This window comes from Ursus americanus, chromosome 2 (assembly GCF_024610735.1).
Source record: "Ursus americanus isolate L20-20 chromosome 2, mUrsAme1.1.p, whole genome shotgun sequence".
In the NCBI taxonomy this organism is placed as follows: Eukaryota; Metazoa; Chordata; class Mammalia; order Carnivora; family Ursidae; genus Ursus; species Ursus americanus.
Window position 1 is genome coordinate 101,301,995 of NC_142128.1, and position 20,454 is coordinate 101,322,448.

Sequence of the window (20,454 nt, forward strand, 5' to 3'; positions counted from 1 at the left end):
TGCAGAAGGTTGGTCCCCCCTTCGTTCTGCTATGAATGGAATCACAGTTGAGGGAGGCTTTCCAAGGAAAAAATAACCCAACAATTTAATTTATTTTATTCTATTTTTATTTAAAATCAATGAATTAACATGCAGTATATTACTAGTCTCACTGAATTTGCTCATTACCTGAAGGGTCCTCCTTGGCCGTGTTTGTTAAGGTCGCAGTGTGAACACTCCCACCATAGCTGACTTCAGACCAGTGTGTCAAGACTGAGCACACAATTGGGAGATGCCTGCAGTCGGGGTTCTGGGAGGACTTGGGGGAAGCTTCAGCATCCACCGTCCAAATGCCAAAGCCAGTGCTTTCCAGCCCCCCACCACACCCTCATTGGCATTCAGCACAGTTGTCTGACCAGTGTTGAAACAGGCCCTAGGCCTTTCTGTCAGCCACGCCTCCTCTCCTCCCTCCTGCTCAGGCTCATCCCACTGCCAGCTCTCCCTCCTCCCCTCCACCTCTGTCATTAGAGGCGGTGGGCTCTTCTCTCCTTGGGCGCGTGGGGGGGGGGGCAGGGAAGGGCTGTTTCCCTGCTCTCCCTACACTCCCCCCCACCAACGGTGATCTCACTTAGTCCCACAGCTTTAAATATCACCCCAAGGCAGTTAACTCCCATATTTTTATCTCCAGCCCAGACCTTTCTTCTGAGCTCCAGGCTCGCATAGCCAGCTGCCTCCTCAGCCATCTCACACTCAACTTGTCCAAAATTGAACTCAGGATCCTCCCCCTCCCATCCTCCTTATCTAAGTAAATTCAACGACCATCTGTTCCTCTGCTAAAGTCACAAACCCAGGAGGCATCTTTGCAAACTTCCTCCTCTTTTTGCTCGTAAGAGCTAACCCGTTACCAAATGCCACCGATGCCACTTTCCACGCTTTTCACAGTCTGTCCGTGGCTCTCCACCTCCAGGGCCCCCACCGCCGCTCGACTGGAATCCTACAACACGTTCTCAGCCTGGCCCCTCCTCCTGCCCTCCCCACAGTGGCCTGGGAGGTCTTTTAAACATACTGTAAAACCGTCACTGGCTTCTCCTTGCATCTAACGGAAAAGAAAACATCCTTACATGGCCTACAAAGTCCTGCCTGATCAGATTTCAGTTTAACTCTGGAACCTCATTTCTTCCCACGTTCCTCTCATGGACCACACTCTGGCCACACAAGTTGCTTTAGGCTCTTAACACACAAACTCTTGTGTGTTCTTGTCTCAGGTCCTTGTAATTCTAAGTATCGATCAGATGGCTTATTTCATGTCTGTCTTTCCCCGAAGTGCAGGGACCACGTCTGCTAAGCTCGCTTATACCCAAAGCCTTGCCTGCGGTCGGTACTCAATATTTGCTGAAAAAAGTAATAAATCAGGGGTGCCTGGGTGGCTCAGTCAGTGAAGCGTCTGCCTTGGGCTCAGGTCATGATCCTCAGGTCCTGGGATCAAGTCCCGCATCGGCTCTCTGCTCAGCGGGGAGCCTGCTTCTCCCTCTACTCTTCCCACCCTACTCGTGATCTCTCTCCCTAACTCTCTCTCAAATAAATAAATAAAATCTTAAAAAAAAAAAAAAAAGAAGCAGCAGCAGCAATACATCCATGAATGAATGAAACATCAGGTTTTCAGGTAAACCTCTTTGGGTGACACATTTGGCCATGGATCAAGGGGACATTAGAGTGGCCATCAACAGGAAGATTTCAGAATCCTGGGACGGGACAAAAATTCACAGTCACTTTGAGGATGGCACTCTCAGAGCAAGGTAAAGTTGGAACAGGGAAGCTGGAAAACAACCATGGGAGGGGATGAACTGCCCCACATGCAACTAAATTCAAAACAAACAGCCAAACCATACAATCACCAGGTAGCTGGATTCCTATGCAGACAGGTGCTGGAGGGCGCGGCCTGGTGCCGAGGGTAGACCAGCTGCTCACAGTCAGTGCGGATTCTGGTAAAGCCCCGAGCCTCTCTGCCCTCATCTGTGTAAACACAGGGACACTACCATCACGTACATCTTGGGGTGACTGTGAGCTAATGGATGGCAAACACATTCTACCCCCAGATGTGCTCTACCTCGAATTTCCTTAATTTCTCTGAGCCCCGGGACTCTCATGTGTTAAACAATGGATTTCCACTGAACTTCTTTTAAGCCCCTTTCGGTGTAAAGACTCCATGTTACTCTAAATAATGTTAGCGCCCTAAGGGCATCCTGGCTCAGCAGAGGTGTGGAGGAAGGGCCCTGCGCTGCGCGGGTCCTGGACGTCACTGAGGCAGGAACAGACTATATCTGGGGGCCGCTGTGAGGGCACCATCTGGCCTTCCCCACCCAGGACACCACGTTCTAGAATCAGCTTTAAATACATGTTTTCAAAGTAGCTATGGGTTTTTCTCCTTCTTTTCTAGAGTAGCACATGCTAGGAAATGCACTCCAGGAGAATACGGCAGTAGCCATCCCTTTCGTTCTCTTTTTTTAATGTATTCATTCATTTTATTTTTTTAAAGATTTAATTATTTATTTATTTGAGAGAAAGAGAGAGACAGAGCACACGCGGGGTGAGTGGCAGAGGGAGAAGCAGATTCCCCGCTGAGCAGGGATCCTGACTGGGACTTGATCCTTCCACCTCGAGATCATGACTTGAGTGGAAGGCAGGTGCTTAACCGACTGAGCCACCCAGGCACCCCTATTTATTCATTTTAATGACATTTATTTTCTGCAGCAGTTTCAGGGTAACAGCAAATTGAGTAAAAGGTACAGATTTCTATGGGCGTCTGGGTGGCTCACTGGGTAGAGCGTGTGACTCCCGATCTCAGGGTCGTGAATTCAAGCCCTCCATTGGGCGTGGAGACTACTTGTAAAAAATAAATAAATAGGGGCGCCTGGGTGACTCCGTCGGTTGAGCACATCGGACTCTTGGTTTCGGCTCATGTCATGATCTCAGGGTTGTGAGATCCAGCCCTGTGTTGGACTCTGCGATCCCTGGGGAGTCTGCTTGAGAGTCTTTCTCTCCTTCTGCCCTTGCCCCCCTTTCTCAAAATACTAAATAAAATCTTTAAAAGTTAAATAAGTAAATAAATAAATAATAAAACTTAAGCGAAAGTAAAAAGGTACAGATTTCCCATATACCCCCTGCACCCCCCTCGCCACAGCGTCCCCCACCGGAGCGGGACACTCATTACCAGTGACCAACCTACACAGACACGTCATTAACACCCACAGTCCAGAGTTGACACCAGGCTTCACTCCTGGTGTTGTACATTCTGTGGGTTCGGACAAATGTATAATGACGTGTATCCAGCATTATATTATCTCACGGAATAGTTCTACTGCCCTAGAAGCCCTCGGTGCCCCTCCCCCACCCCTGGCCGCCGCCTATCTTCCACTGTCTCCATAACTTTGCCTTTTCCAGAATGTCACAGACTTGGGATCATACCGTACGCAGCCTTCTCAGATCGGCTTCTTTACGCAGTAATGCGCATTTCAGACTCCTCCACGACTCTTCATGGCTTCCTTTCTTTTCAGCACGAAATGATAGCCCACTGTCAGCATGGACCACGGTTTATTGATCCATTCGCCTGTGGAAGGACATCTTGGTTGCTTCCAAGTTCGGGCACGCGTAAGTAAAGCTCCAAAACACATCCGCATGCACGTTTTTGCGTGGACGTCAGTTCTCCACTCCTCTGGGTAAATACCAGGGAGCATGACTGGTAAGAGTATGTTTAATTTTGTAAGAAGCTGCCAAACTGTCTTACACAGTAGCCATGCCACTCTGCACCCCCACCGGCAATGAAGTAGACGTCCTGTCGTTCACATCCTCACCAGCGTTGCATCATCGGTGGTCCGGATGTTGGCGGTGCTGATACGCGTGTAGCAGAGTCGTAGTTTTAATTTGCATTTCCCTGAAGACATAGGATATGGAGCGTCTTTTCCTCTGCTTGTTTGCCATGTGGAGATCATCTTCAGTGAGATGACTGTTAACGGCTTCGGCCTATTTTTTAATCCAGTTGCTCATTTTCTTATTGTTGAGTATTAGTCTTTTTCACTTTTTTTCCCGCCTTTTTGGGGGGAGGAGGGCGAGTCCACCAGGACTTGAACCCAGAACTCGCTTTTATTTTTATCCAAATGATGCTTGCACATAATTTTGAAAATGATCAAGTGATTTATAAGGCTTATTATGAAAATAAGTATTTTTCTGAATCCGTCTTTGCTTCCTACACCTTAGTGGCAACGCTTTCCACTGATTCTCCTAACGATTACTTCCATATTTCTAAAAAGGAGGCTTATCTTGCTACTTTGTGGTTTGTCAGTTTCAGGTCTTTGCTATTAACTCCCCACCCAGGAGGATAAGGACGTGGGGCTCTCTCCCCATCCCAGTCCTCCACCTACATCCCATATCCATTTCCTCCTCAGTCCTCATTCTACAACGTAGTTAAAATGTAGTTTTGGTTAAATATTCCATGTTTATGTTATCTCGACCATGTGGCATAATGAAGAACTAAGCCATGTAGTCTACTATGGTGACTGTGTCTTTCCTGATCATTTTATTTTCCTTGCGATTAATTATAGTCCTGTTTGGTTTTTTAATTCGTTCCCTTTTTTTATGCACTTAAGATAGAATCATCTCCAAATTCTTCCTTAGTTGGGCAGAGTTCTCAATAGAGTTAATCCCATTAGGTCCTCCATTCATCTCATCTTCGTGAAGAAGCCTTTCCTGGAAACTCCCGATCCACTTCAGTCTGGATCGGTTGCTCTGTAAGCTGTCATCTTGGTCTCTTCCATTCCCATCTTCCAGAGGATTCCCTGAGCTTCCTCCAGGTTGGATCTTCTGTTTCAGGGATCCCATACCTTCCTCTTTGGGTTTCTCTTCCTTTTTGGTGAAGATAAATTGGGGAGCACTTAAATGTCTGAAAATATCTTTAACCTACCTTCACACTTCACTGAGAATGTGTCTGAGTATAAAATTCTAGGTTTTAGGTTATTTTCCCTCAGAGTTTTGAAGACATCGTTGCATTGTGTTCTGGCTTCCAAGGGGACTGTTGAGAAGGGGGTGATGCTCTGATTCCTGATTCTTTGTGTATTGACTATTGTTTTCCTCTCGTGGAGTCTTTCCCTTGCCTCCAGTCTTCTGAGGTTCCATGTGGCCCAGCCTTGCTGGGAGTCTATCTCCCTTCGATGTGGGAGGCACTCAGGGGGCCCCTCTTATTTGCAACAAACAGCCTTATGTTCTGGAAAACCGTCCTGGATGTTTCTTTCTTTTTTATTTTTTTCTAATAGTAATCTGTTCTTATTTCATAGGTTTAAAATCTTCCCGTATCACTCTGAGGATACTAATTACAGCTTTTCTTTTGAATGATTCTTCTCCTTTCCTCTCTGTTTCATCCAAATAGCTTTTCCTGTTTATATGTTTTCTGTTTTCATATTAGAAGTTTTCCTCAAATGTCTGGGGACCTCTGAATGTCCACTTATACGTAAGAAATGTGTACAAAGAAACAGATTGGAATCTGTGTGCATACGTGGGGCTTGTGAACGGTGGGTCTCGCTGCAGACCTAGGTAGCCAGGCCACGTCATTAGGAGACACGCCCCTCCCCCCCCCCCCCGCCCATATGGGGGTCATTAGATCTTTTCTCAAGGGCTGGACAGATTCTCCAGAGAAGACTTCCAATTTTCTTCTTGGATGGAAGGCCTAAACTGGCTTCCAGCAGACTAGAAGCTGATGAACAAAGAGGTGATACATGGATCAGCATTCATTAAGCAAACTTTTACTCAATATCTCTGATTTCAGTGTGGTACCCCCACCCTGAACTATGTATGATCTTCCCTAGTCCAGAAAATATCTTCTTGGACAGGAGAGATAATAGGGATATCCAACCACTTTTTTTTTAAACAGCTTTATTGAAATATAATTCAAATACCATACAGTTTCACCCATTTAAAGTGTAGTGCTCAGGGGAGCCTGGGTACCTGCCAGTTCAGCGTCCAGCTCTTGGTCAGGTCATGATCTCAGGGTCCTGGTTTCAAGCCCCACATTCAGCTCCACACTCAGCATGGAGTCTGCTTGAGGATTTTCTCTTTCCCTCTCCCTCTGCCCTCCCACCCCCGATCTCTCTCTCTCTCTCTCTCTCTCTCACAAATAAATAAATAAATCTTTAAAAAAAGGAAACGAAGAGATGATTTTAATCTGATTTTATCAAATATACAGAAATAGTATAAAAATTACCAATCTCATAAAGCAGCTATAAACAGTTCACTTAGAAAATGTATGCATACAACAATTCGAAATAATACACAGCATGGCTCTGGTTTTCATTTTAGACAAATAAGACTGATGACAAGATCCCTGGTCCTCCCTGACCCTCCCATTGCCCTGACTCGTTGTCACCCACTGATCCTTTCCCGTGTCCCACGCGCTGCCTTCCACGCCCTCCTCCATCAGGAAGTCTTCCTGGAGTCAGGAAGCATCTTACACTAATTGCGGACAGTTCCCAGTGTCTCAGGCCACCGCTGCTCCCCTAAGTAGCCTCTTCAGCGCGTCTAGCCAAGCACATTCCCACTTCCCTCCTGAACGGCTCTACATACAACTGAGGCAGAGGGACCTGCTCACCTCCAAGGTCCAGCAAAAGTGACTTCGAGTCTGGGGTCTCAGCTGCCGCCCGTGGGTCAGCGCGTGTCTGCGGGCTCAGTGTCTTCGGAAACCTTCCTTGGGACACCCGGTTTACAGACCCGGGGAGGACGTGGGAATCCCAAGTCCCAATCCAGACTCTTCTTCCAGCTTGTTGTGTGGCCTCCCACGAGTCATTTCCCTTTCACGCAGTCACTTCTGCATTTCAACGTGGAAATCGTGTCTGTTAGGGTCTCAAGGGCGTCGTGAGGAAGGGGCAAATGCTGGTCAGAAAGAAAATGATCCGAAAGTAGCAGGCCCTCCTCGGGAGCGCTGACCTGCCGCGACACACGAAACCAGGCAGGACCCAAAAGCCCAGCCTGGACACGGCCAAAACCAAAGACGTGTTGTTGTTACAAAGAAAAAGGAACAATGTCTGATTTTAACATTCACACATTCCAAACCACAGTCTTCCAAGCCTGTGTCCTGCAGCCAACCCACTTGGTAGGAGCCAGGTCTAGGGGAAAGTTTCCAGAAAGCAGATTTTGGCAAAGGTTGCTTTTAAACCTGCAGAGAATACGGTTCAGTTTTGGGATGTGTGTGTGTGTGTGTGTGTGTGTGTGTGTGTGTGTAAGAACATTTTCATTCCTTTTTGTCACCAAATTTCATGGGCTATGTTTATTTTTCCCTTTCAGGTTATAGGATATGGATTTTTCAAAGTCAGATGAGAGGAACAGACACATTTCTTTCCTTCCTCACAAAATTCTTCCGACTTGTAAGTGGAGCCAGAGTCTGAGATGATATTTCAGATCATTGTTTTCCTTATGTTATCATTAAATTACCTCGGGGAAAAGCGAGGTACGAAAATCCACTTTTTTGACTGCTTTGCCAAGAGGCTAACACATGCGGAGTGAAAGGAATGGTGACTGGTTTTAATGATAGTCCTTGGACAAAGGGCCTGTGTGGCCCAGAGTCCTGGCACCCAGAGAAGGCAGTGGGCCCTGGGTCTCCTTCAGAGAGCTTCGTAAACCCGAAACAGCCACTGCAAGAGCACTGGATTTAGAAGAATGTCCAAGAAAATTGCCCTCCTTCTACTCGTAACGTGTCATTACAGAAAAATAGAAGCCCGTACATTCCAATCCCATTTGCATTTAACTCTGGAAGCCTGTAAATGTTGCCATGAGGTAAGGGGCTGATTCCGAGCTCCAGAATCCTTTTGGTGTCCTGGACACTATTTTAAAGTGGATATCCCTTTGGGTTTCTCGGCATTTTTACTCCTGGGTCATGGAGTAAATGGGGCTCTGTCTGATGAGAACTCCCAGTCCTGGTAAACAAGAGTGGAGGGGCCTGGTGGCCAAAGCAGCAGCCTTGGATTTTAAAGGTTCAAGTTCAAATGTCGCGGTTTTGCCCTCGAGCTGAAGTACGTGGGTCTGGTTGGAGAGGCAGTGACATTGCACGATGAAATCTGGCCTACCCACAGCTAAGTTCTGGCTACAGTTAAACAAATACTTCCTATGGAATTCTTTACCTCGTAGATCCTCAACAAAGGGTCCACATTCCAGAAAGCGCAGGAAAGCTTTATTTTCCAAGCGTCCTGCCCCCTATAAGGTAGACACTCGAATTCCAGCACACAAACTAGAGTTCATACTTAACACATTAAAAATTTTTATAACACCTCTAGCCCCAGGCCTTCCTTCCTCTCTTCACTATCTTTTCTCCTGATTTTTCCAGGGAAATAATAATTTACAGATTTAAAGGCATGCTCTTGGCACCGACGACCCATTAGAAATAGACTCATTGGAAGAAAATATAACCAGGGCGCCTGGGTGGCTCAGCTGGTGAAGCGTCTGCCTTCAGCTCAGGTCTTGATCACAGGGTCCTGGGATCGAGTCCCACATCGGGCTCCCTGCTCAACAGGGAGCCTGCTTCTCCCTCTGCCTCTGCCTGCAGCTCCCTCTGCTTGTGCTCTCTCTCTTTCTCTGTCAAATAAATAAATAAATAAAATCTTAAAAAAAAAAAGAAAATATAATCCAGTATTAGGGCCTATCATTCTATTGTTCCAAACTTCATAATATCTTGTTTTCTATAGCATTTTACCTGTTTATAAAGCACTTTACATACATGATTTCCTTTTATCCTCATAGCCATGGGTTAATGTAAATATTGTGCCCATTTTACAGACCCCCAAAAATGAGTCCCTCACCAACCCTGACCTTTGTAGTGCTAAATGTTTTATCACCACAGCAGAAGTGCCCCTATGAGCCAGAAATTGCTGTAGAATCACATTAGTCCTACCCTACTGGGCTGTTTGCTAATGCCACTGCCATCGGCTTAAGAAATATATACCGAAGTTCCCTACAGATGCTGAACTTTTTTTTTAAATTTTTTTGAAGATTTGTTTATTTATTTGAGAGAGAGGGAGAGAGCAGGGAGGGGCAGAGGGAGAGTCTTTTTTTTTTTTTAATGATTTTTTTATGTTAGTCACCATACAGTACATCCCCGGTTTCCGATGTAAGACTCGATGATTCCTTAGTTGCATATAACACCCAGTGCACCATGCAATACATGCCCTCCTTACTACCCATCACCAGCCTATCCCATTCCCCCACCCCCCTCCCCTCTGAAGCCCTCAATTTGTTTCTCAGAGTCCATAGTCTCTCATGCTTCATTCCCCCTTCTGATTACCCCCCTTTCTTTATCCCTTTCTTCTCCTACCGATCTTCCTAGTTCTTATGTTCCATAGATGAGAGAAATCATATGATAGTTGTCTTTCTCTGCTTGACTTATTTCACTTAGCATTATCTCCTCCAGTGCCGTCCATGTTGCAGCAAATGTTGAGAACTCGTTCTTTTTGATAGCTGAGTAATATTCCATTGTATATATGGACCACAACTTCTTAATCCAGTCATCTGTTGAAGGGCATCTCGGCTCCTTCCACGATTTAGCTATTGTGGACATTGCTGCTATGAACATTGGGGTGCATATGGCCCTTCTCTTCACTACGTCTGTGTCTTTGGGGTAAACACCCAGTAGTGCAATGGCTGGATCATAGGGTAGCTCAATTTTTAACTTTTTAAGAGACCTCCACACTGTTTTCCAGAGTGGCTGTACCAACTTGCATTCCCAGCAACAATGTAGGAGGGATCCCCTTTCTCCACATCCTCTCCAACAATTGTTGTTTCTTGCCTTGTTAATTTTTGCCATTCTAACTGGCGTAAGGTGGTATCTCAGTGTGGTTTTGATTTGAATTTCCTTGATGGCTAATGATTTTGAACATTTTTTCATGTGTCTGTTAGCCATTTGTATGTCTTCATTGGAAAAGTGTTCATATTTTCTGCCCATTTTTTTATTTGTTTATTTGTTTCTCGTGTATTGAGTTTGAGAAGTTCTTTGTAGATCTTGGATACCAGTCCTTTATCTGTAGTGTCATTTGCAAATATATTCTCCCATTCCGTGGGCTGCCTCTTAGTTTTTCTGATTGTTTCCTTGGCAGAGGGAGAGTCTTAAGCCGACTCCATGCTCAGCCCAAAGCCCGATGCAGGGCTCGATTCCATGACCCCGAGGTCATGACCTGAACTGAAATCAAGAGTCGGGTGCTTACCTGACGGTACCACCCAGGCGCCCCCAGATGCGGAACATGTAAACAGTACCAACAGTTGAACTGATTTAATTCAATCATCCGCTACCCTATTCCCTCCTGTACTCCCACAAAGAAAGAGAAATAACTACATTTTCATGCCCTCTTGCTCCAAGAATGCCTGAAATTAGAATTATCCCAGTACGGGGCCGTGACGTGGCTTCATCAGGAAGTTCTGTTTTTTAAATTCAGACTCCAGTCACTTTCTTTCCAGGGGCTTTTACTGCCCACGGGGCTTTGGGCAAATAATTGCCAGGAAAGCGATCTGTGCGTACATGCGGGATGAAGACAATAATGACCTGCCTGGCGTAGGTGCTGGGAAACAACCAGGCACTGTCTCTTGTGTGCTTTGAACGCCTCGACAGAAGATAAGGTTTACGTGCAAAGGTGCAATTCTACTGAGTCAGCACGACATCATCGTCTATGTTTTTTTAAACGAGAGATTATTGCCTAAGACACCGAGGAACAGAATGTGGCTCTCAGGTTTGACGTTCTAAGGACAGGATGACGTTACGATAAATTTGCAGAAGAGCCGAAGTGGGGAAGGTAAGACGTCCTCTTCTTTTAAAATATCCCTGTGTGACTGGCATTTATTTTAGGCTACCTTCTCCAGCTGGTCCCGCAATGGGGACAGCCCCCAAGGTCCACAAAGCATTCCTCCGTTTCATCATCGGTCACGTGATGCCACCCCTAGGAAGGGCCAAGATGCTGTGGTGAGAGATGACCAGGAGAGGAGAGAAAACGTCCAGTTCTACTGGGGGTGGGGGTGGGGGCTACCAAAATTTGAAAGCCCAAATGTTGGATTTCTCTGGCCATGCTTCTAGAAAGTGCCCATCAGGCCCGTCAGGCCTGTCCCCACACTGTGCCCCACGCCGAGCAGGACCACAACAGATCACCATCCCACAGCCACCATTTGAATCTGCTTAAAAGAATAATGCCAACCATCTGTACCAGTCCTACCACTGCAACAGCCAATGACCACACGCTCGGTGGCCCAAAGCAACAGAAATCTATTCTGGAGTTCTACCAGTTCTGGAGACTACGAGTCTGAAGTTGGTTGCACTGGGCTAAAATGAAGGTGCTGGCCGCCCGGCGCTCCCTCCCTGAGGTTTGGGGGAGAATGGGTTGCTTTCCTCTTCTTTCAGCTTCTGGACGCTATGGGCACTCGTTGGCTTGTGGCAACACCACTCCAATCTGTTTCTCTGGTCACACTCCTTCTCCTCTTCTGTGTGCCGTGCCCGCCTCTCATGCGGACGCTCAGGACTGCATCTAGAAGCCACCTGGACTATCTCTCTGCCTTGAGATCTTTACCTTGACCACATCAGTGAAGTCGCCTTTTGCCATACAAGGCAATATATTCGCAGGTCCCAGGGATGAAGACATGGTTATCTTTTTTTTCAGGGGTGGGGGGCGGGAGGGGTATTCAGCCTATCTCACCACCCCTGTCTGAACCCCTAGGTCTCCAGGACAAGCCCGATTCATATCTCAATTGAATCTCTCTTTACTTTACTTCAAGAAAGCAGAGTAACTCCTCTCTTCTTTCTTTAAGGGAGAGAAGGATGGGAGAGAACTTTAACGGAGCCCCTACTATGTGCTCAATAATTTATAGACACTCTTCGTGACAGGAGGGTGGGTAGCCATTTTACAGATGTCTTCTTGTCCCCATTTTACAGATGAGACAACGGAGGCTCAGAGAGGCCAAGTAACTTGTCCACAGTCTCCCAGCAAGTAAATTATAGAGACAGAGTGGGACCATGGATCTGCCTGGTTTCAAAGCCCATGTCCCATCTACCCCACCAACATTCCTCAAATTCCATTCACACCGACACCTTGTAAAAGAAAAGCAATTCTCATAGACCCCAGTCAGAGAAACAACTGACTTCCAAAAATTAAAGTTTTAGTCCAAAAAACATGAATTGGCACATTCTCAAGTTCTTCCCAAATTCTGGGGAGACCAGTGTGAGAAGCACTAGGAGAACCTCGGTGCCGCCATCTTGAGAACTCCACTTTAAGGAGCCTGATATTAAGACCCAGGATAGCTGCATTTCAACCACGTCGCTCTGCAGCTTAGGAAACGCTCTAATGAAACAAAACATTTACTGCTGATAAGATGTTAGCACTCGCAGTCTCTCAGTATTCCGGTTGTAAGTTAATGATTTCCACCACAGACACGCCTGAGGACCTTCAGTCACACGGAAGTAAGTGGCTGTGACATTTTCTGAGCTTAATCTAAATGAAAGTTCACCTAGATGTCCCACGAAAGCTTTGTAGATTAGAAATGTCACCCTCGTTGTGGCACAAGCTAACAGCTATAGAAACATGGAAGCCCTAATACTTATCACACAATTATTTGATCACAATTCCTGCTGTGCAGGGAACTGCTCCAAGTACTTCACTCGAATTAACATATTTAATACTCAAGAAAATCCTGTGAGGCAGGTCGTATTCTCTTCCTTTTATAAGTGGCAAAACCAAGACACAGAGAGGTCAGGTAATTTCTTAAAGTCACACAGCGAGTAGAAGTGCAGAAGCAGGATGACACCCAGATCATCTGATCACAGGTGCCATGTGTTCACACAGCTGAGAACGAAGACGCTGACTCTGTGCCTCAACTCATTTCCTGGGCCCTGGCCCGAGATATTCAGTGTTACAGAGAGCGTGAGCACCAGCACGGTCCCCGACCCCATTCCCCCTCGTCCGTGGCAGTTTTGCCATCAGGCTCTTGCTTGAGATCTTCCGCTCACTGTTCGCTGTCCAGTCCTCCAAGGACACGGCCAAAGGTGAAAGGCCATTATCCTCGCACTGGACACTAGAAGTTCCAATCTGCTTTACAGAACACCTGTTCCCAGCAGCCTCTATGGTGAAGGGAAAAGTGGAATGTCCCCTCCACCCTCCCATGCTATCTCCACTTCAGTCCTCCAGTCTACTCTTTTGGGACCTTGTTCCTTCAAAGGTTTCCTTGGAGAAAGGTTGGGGTTATAGAAAGAGGCATCATGTGACTTGTCACGACCTTCTCAGGAACGGATGGGCCTCCGGTTCCAACAGACCCCTTGAGTTCTTAAACATTTCTTCACCTTCCGTGACCCAGTCAGTGTTCTTACAACGGATCATTCAATCTCATGTAGGGCAGTGCAATCCAGTTCCAGGTGATGGACGACCTGCTCGTAATTACGCCATCTAAAGTATAGCACTTTCTCGCTCACACTCCTAAAGATTCTCTTTCTAGAATGCATTCTTAGGGAGACTCAGACCCCACTGCCACAAGTATAAGAACTCATTCTACCCAAAGAAATGAACTTGGTTTGTTTTCTTCTTTGCATTTCTGGGAGGTATATCCTTGTTCCCCGTCCAACAGAAGAGTCCGCTCACGCGACGGAGGGAGCGCCTTCTCTGCGAAGATATTGATGGTCCTCAAAAGGTCCCATCAACAACAGAAGCTATGCAAGGGTCTCGACACTCGAGAAGCAAAAGAGAAGCAACTCGCCATGGAAAATTATGATAATATAGACATTTCACATAAACTCAACTTCCTGAGGTTCTCAAACTAGACCTCACTTACTCCGAGTCGAGCATATCCATATTAGTTCCAAAACAAAGGGATTTTTCTCCTTTTTTAATCACTGATTTCCGGGTACACTCCTAAGACTCCAAACTCGGCCATGATCAAGCCCATCTAAGAATTTGACGGCAGCCTCAGTATGTGGACTCTCCCCCTGGACCTCATCTTTTGGTCTCTGGACTCAACCCCAATGTTTGGATGCTCGCAGAGAAAGATGTTCCCCGATGAGGAAGTCAATGAAAGATCTGTGTTCACACTGTCCACTCCTTTCCCGTTCCTGCGTCTGCAGGGCCTTTCTCTGAGGTCGTATCTATTTAATCAGCTTCCCTAAATGAGTTCTTCAGAGGAAAACAAAAGCAATTCTTCTGCTGCTTTGTTATTCCTTCGTTTCTCTTGGTCGCTGCCCTGTGGACCATCCACGTGGTTGACCGACAGAGTAAGCGGCCACCTAGCCTCGCATCAGACAGGCATTCTACAATTGCCTCCTGGTTCCTCGGCAAATTGCTAATTCTTGTTTTATTACTTAGTGTGGATTTTATTGAGAGGTCTTTTCTTCTTGAGGGGCAACTGATCGAGAAATGTGGTGGACGTTTCCCATCTCAGGATGCGTCACACAGCTCCGGGAGGGTGGGAGCGCCTCTGAACGTGGCTGCTCCCTGCTTGCCCCGTCTCTCCAAGATCCTGGCAGCCTTCTTCCAGAATACCTAAATGTCACCCGTGTTTGTCATTCTGGCTACCTAGGCTTTAAATGACCTTCCCATAGAGGGGGGAACCTCAGAACAGAGGGAAGGCGGGATACCTCTCCCTACTTTAGAAACCAAAGAGGGGCGCCTGGGAGGCTCAGTCCATTAAGCGTCTGCCTTATGCTCAGGTCATGATCTCAGGGTCCTGGGACGAGATGGGCTCCCTGCTCATCGGGGAGTCTGCTTTTTCCTCTCCCTCTGCCATCCCTCCTGCTGTGTTCTCTCGCTCTCTCTCTCTCTCTGACAAATAAATCTTTAAAATAAATAAATAATAAATAAATAATAAAGTTTATTTTGTTTCTCACCCCAGATACAAAAATAATTCATGTTCACATGAAAGATATGGGGAAAACAAAACTAGGAAGAAGAAAAAACATATGGCCTATCATTCTACCAGCACCAATAGCCACAAACGAAATTTTGGTGTGTTGCTTTCTAATGCTTCTTTTATGGAAACTTCTCCAGAGCTATGCTCATCCTTATCTATTGCTAAAGTTCTGAAAGGAGCAGAAACATTGCCTTTACATGCTGACATCTGTCTCTCTCTATATCCCCAGGCATTAAATACAAGACGGTAAACTCTACCTTTTTGCTGAAAGGAACATTTCTCAAAGTTGTGTCCCATGGAACACCGACTCCTTCATTTGTCATCAGATCCTATAGACAGACTATAAAAAGAGTTTTTCTTGACCAGAAAAGTTGGGAAATACTGAGATCCTGAAATACTGAGAAAACACGTTTCTTTATTGCATGAATTTCCAGAGCTCTGAGCACATCAGAGCCTCTCATAGACGGCAGCATATGCCAAGCATATTGGGCCACAGGAATCCCTTTTGAAAATACTTTTCTCTGGACCAGTGTTCTAGGGAGTGCTGACCCAGAAAACTTAGAACTTCGTATCGTTTTACCTTCCTCCCACATCAGGAGTGAAGACCCCGTTCAAAGTCAGTAGGGGAAAAGGAGCATTCATCTCAGATATGTGAAAAGCAAAATTTGGAAAAGAAATGACAGAATGGGACCTAGGAAGTTATTTTCCTTTGCGGATTTATCTACCTGTAAGAACATGTCCGAGGGGGTGAGGTTTACAGACAAACATCACAATTCTTGTCTGAGAGACCTAAGATAAGAGCAATGCTGAACGCTAAGGGAGCAAACCTGTCCGCGGAAATTTTACTGCGTAAATGGTTTTATCCACATTTTGGTAGAAAATCCAATTAACTTACGAAAAGTCAGCATTTCCAGACTAAGGAGATTAACCTCGTGCGACTCAATATCATTGTAGTACTTTCCCCCTGAAAAAGGATAGTTCCATATGACAAATACATATATATACACACATATATATGTGTGTGTGTATATATATATACACACATTTTTTTGTAATGACGCTAACAAGGACAAATGAGAAAACAAGAAAACACGGAGGCGTAAGACAAGGAAAACATCCTCACTGGAACAAAGCATGGCGGACCCAAGAAACTTCGGCCAGAAGCCTTGCTCTTGCCCAATCACTTTCCCAGCTATACCCCAATGTCTGGTCAGACTCCACATGAAATCTGCTAGAGAATCTGGGGGTTCGGACTCAGAATAAGAATGAAAACATGGCTTCTTCCATTAAGCCAACACGTCTGCGTGCCCACTTGCCAGATGCGGAAACTGAGTTTTAAGGAAGTTTTAAAAAGCCCTGAAATTGGGTGATGTCCCCTAATACACACTTTAGGCAACACCTTGGGGGTTGCTCTGTGAACTTGCTTTGGGCCAAATCCCAGCCGCCAGGCTCCCGCAACACTCCTGAGCTTGGTGTCTGTCGTTTTTGGAATAAATTACGTGTTTAGGAAAGTCTGGGAATTACCAGAGTTCAAAAGTACCTTTTTGCTGTGAAGGAGCCTAAAGGATCTTCTAGAGCAACTTCCTGATTCTTTGCGGCTTTCACGGTGCCTCTGTTCGGGGAGCGGCTCAGCAGACCCCCCATTATGCTGAGCGGGACAGCGAGAGCTCAGTGACCCTCCAGGGAAAAGCGGAATCTGAGAAGGTCAAAGCTGGAAAGGACCTTCATAATCATGTCCGCTGGCCCAACCCCCTCTATTTACAGATCCCAAAACACAAGCCTGAAACGCACGCAGAACCCTGAGGGTGAACGCACTCTCCCCCTCCTTCTATTTGCGCGCAAGTTTCCCATGGCATCCAGCTCTACACCAGTAATGTCTAGAGGATTTACGAGGCCACGCGATCCTCTGGGTTTCTACGCAGACCTAAACAGGAAACCCACACAAGGAAATGCTCTTTCTGTTTGCAGGCCGGATTCCCAGGATGCTTTCAGCAGAGTGCCGTGGCTGGAACAAAACAAGGGCCTGGCCCCACAAATGCCCTTAGATCCCGAGACAAAGGTACCCTCCCCACCCCTGTCCGCCCCACCCCCTCCGCCAGGGAAGAACACAACTTGCTTCCCTCAGACCTCAACATCAGGTCGCTCCATCGTTCTAGATGCCACACGGGGTCAGTCCAGAGGCACCCACCCCTCCTCCGATCTCAGGCTGAGGTCAAGACTTTGCTTCTCCTCCCCTGCGTGACATCGATTAATCTGGCGAAGTTAGGCACCCCGCTCAGCGCCCCCCCCCTTCTGTCTGCATGTTACATTTTGCCTCCAGAATATGCCTCGGGGCTGCAAAACTACGTGTATTTCCCAGCCCAGGGGCAGTCGGATGCGTCTGGGTCCTTCTGAGTCATCATTGCACGTGAGGGCGGCCACTCGACCCGACCCAGCTCTGCAGCCTCAACCCGGTGTTCTGCCGGATCTCCTCTCCCCGGGTCATCGGTCCATCTGCCCTTGTGTCCAGCCCTCCTGGCCTGGGATGGCATCTTTCCTTCTTTTCAGCTCTCCGTGGAAGATTTGGAACTTCAGACGCTGCTGTTCGTGGCTGGACAGGAAGGAAGTGTGTGTTGCTGGCTCACAGAACAGAACAGTGGCGCTGGTGACCCTGCTCCCCCTCATCAGGCGTCCCCCCGGGGCTGCTACCGGAAATAGACTCTGTTCTCCTTGGTTGCCCCCCCACCTCCCCGGGGAGAGAAGACGCAAGCTTCTGGTGAGCGGGCGCTATTATCGGGACTGACTGTCTTTCAGGAATTACCAGATGTTGGGAGAGGATAATGTGTCACTTCCTCTAACAAATAGTCTGGGCATCTGTGCATTTCCTTTCAAGCCAGCTCTTCAGGAGAATGTGATGCTGTGACGTTGAAGGACAGATCACTCTGGCCTCCGCTCTCAGGGGCACTGGGGGGGGGCGGTTCTCCAAACCCTTTGGTTCCCATCCTCCATGAAGAAACTGTTTCTGGGGGCACCTGGGTGGCTCAGTCGATTGAGTGTCTGCCTTCGGTTCAGGTCATGATGCTCAGCAGGGAGTCTGCTTCTCCCTCTGCCTCTGCCCCTTCCCCCACTTGTGCACAAGCTCTCTCTCTCTCTCAAATAAAAATTAATAAAATCTTTTTTAAAAAAAGGAAACTGTTTCTGTCCTTTGTATGCATGGGTGACACCATGAAGGGACAACATAGGTAGTGGTTAAAGGCAAGGACTCTAGAGGGGCACCTCGGTGGCTCAGTTGGTTAAGCGTCTGTCTTTGGCTCAGGTCATGATCTCAGGGTCCTGGGATTGAGCCCCACGTGGGGCTCTATGCTCTGTGTGGAGTCTCTTGTCTCTTTCTGTCCCTCTCCCTACTTGCTCTCTTTCTCCAAAATAAATAAATAAATCTTAAAAAAAAAAAAAAAGGCAAGAGCTCCAGAGACAAGATAAAGGCACTAAGGGAAAGAGGACAAGTAGCCAAGAACCCTAGGAGGGGACTTGGAGTAATCAAATTGTCCATCCGTTCCCCCATATCAGTGGTCTCAGTGGGGGGCAGCACAAGCCACCCTACTGGGGAGCTTGCCCCACCACTCCAGCCAGCCCTACTTAATCTGAAACTGAGGGAATGAAGCTCAGCGCCCTCTGCTGAGCCTTCCAGATGGTTCTGATGGGCCCTCCAGTTTGGAAATCCCTGACCTGGTTAGATGCACATTAGGGATTTCTCAGCAGCGAAGAGAAAAAGAGATGGTTACCTAAGAAAATGCTTCAGCAACCCTGCAGTGGTGCGACTTTCGGGGGAGGCTATCTTGGCAAGACAAAGATGCTAGAAATAGAAAGGAAGTGACCTCAGAGAAAACAATGAAAGATGTAGCAATATCTCTTTGCTGATAACCGGGCTAATTCGTAGCACTTCTAGGATATGGCTTAATGACTAAGAACATACAGGATATTTTTCAGATTAAAGACAATGTACAATGTGGGCCCAATTATGTAAAATGTATGTGTATATCGGTTCATAGATAGGAAAAATATTGGAAAATTACATATGAAAATGGTAACAGCGAACATCCCCTGGTGATGGATTATGAATAGCTGGTTTTTTTTTAATTTTATCCCTTAAGTTTTTCTGTTTATGCCCCCAACTTTTCCATAATAAGTAGGTATTTTTATAACCAAATTTTTGTTTTCAATACAGTGACAAGCTGTTTGGGTCAAACAGTCCTTTAAACAAATGCGTAGGGCCCTCTGTAGAAGCCAGCTTTCCAAGAATTTATGTCGCACAGATAATTAGCACCACCTGTTACACTTGGGCTAAAACGAGGGCCCGAACGACGACGAATAAGGGGGCTGTGAAACTCACCGGCTCCAGTTCAGAACCCCTACCCGCGCCCCCACCCCGCCTCCGCCCTGCCCGCGGCACCTGCCGCCTGGGCCGCTGGGCGCTCAGAGCACGGACCTGGGCTGCTGGGCGTTCTCGGCATCCGCGCGGCTTTTGCGGAAGCCCGGGGCCTCTCGGTTGTTACACCCCGATTTCCAGCCAGGGATAAGCTCGAGGCAAACACAAAGCAAAACAAAAACACTGAAAGAGCCCTTAAAAGCCTCGAAAGGAAGAAAGGACAATGAAACGTGATGTAAGAGCCGCTGCACAGCCAGTGACTCAGCGCTTCTGCCCCGGCAACACCAGCTGCGGCCCGCGGAGGCGGCGGCGGCGGCTCTCAGAAACACACACACACACACACACACACACACACACACACACACACACACACACACACACACACACACACGCTGTGCAAACATCCCACTGCCTGGAGCGGAGCAAAAATTCCAGCCCTTGCACAGCGCCGCAGACAAGACAAAGATCTCTCTGCAGCTGCCCCCGGGCGCAATGCTTCAGGCCGCTTGCTGCACGGTCATTCAGCTTTCCATTAACATCTTTGACGCACACTCTATCCCTAAGGAGCCGGATGCTTGTCCCCGGGAGCAGAGGCAGCAACCTGGAACCAGTACCTGCCTGCAAGCCCAGCCGTCTCTCCTGCCTCGGACACATCCCAGGGTGAAATTTGGTTAGAGCGGTCGGTTGGAGTGCTGGCTTCTGCAGAAGGCTGGGCTGGGGGGTGGGGGCGCTGCGTGTTCAATCCCCACCCTTGGTGAGTCAGGGAGGGGGCTGGGAGGAGATTTGCGCAGACTACACAGATGGGAGTGGGAATCTGTCCCATGGGATTTTGACTCAGGCCGTGACTCCATCTGCAAACGTATCATCTTATTAAAAGTTGCATTTTAAAACTCAGCCTTTACCTCAATTCAGAGTCAATGGAAGTAGCCCCTCCCGTGGAGTCAGCTTGGGCTGGCCCCACTCCTCCCAGATGGCTGCTACCACAGGGCCCGCCCCAAGAAGCTCTGCCATGAGGCTGGTCCCCAAGGCCTGCCAAATCCACATTGCACCCGCAAGATTCGATCCAAAAGCAGCTGTATTTCTGCCCCTCCCCCGGGGGCTGGGGGTCCTTCCAAATGTATTCCACAGGGAAAGCTCCCTCCTGCCATTCGGTGAAAAACCCCATGAACTCC

At 47.4% G+C, this 20,454-nt stretch overlaps 1 long non-coding RNA gene across 2 annotated transcripts in view; it reads left to right on the top strand.

The window, feature by feature from the left end:
- LOC123791584 (uncharacterized) overlaps nucleotides 1–18,031 on the top strand; it is a 44,965-nt gene extending 26,934 nt beyond the window's left edge. Inside the window, exons 3-5 of one of the 2 annotated variants that reach the window (XR_006779456.2) lie at nucleotides 3,534–3,627; nucleotides 7,306–7,385; nucleotides 15,107–18,031. This is a non-coding gene — a long non-coding RNA (uncharacterized LOC123791584). Of the gene's footprint in view, nucleotides 1–3,533; nucleotides 3,628–7,305; nucleotides 7,386–8,341; nucleotides 8,565–15,106 lie in introns of those variants that run through there. The other variant, XR_015723257.1, reaches the window with a different exon arrangement.
- Nucleotides 18,032–20,454: the final 2,423 nt, after the last annotated feature.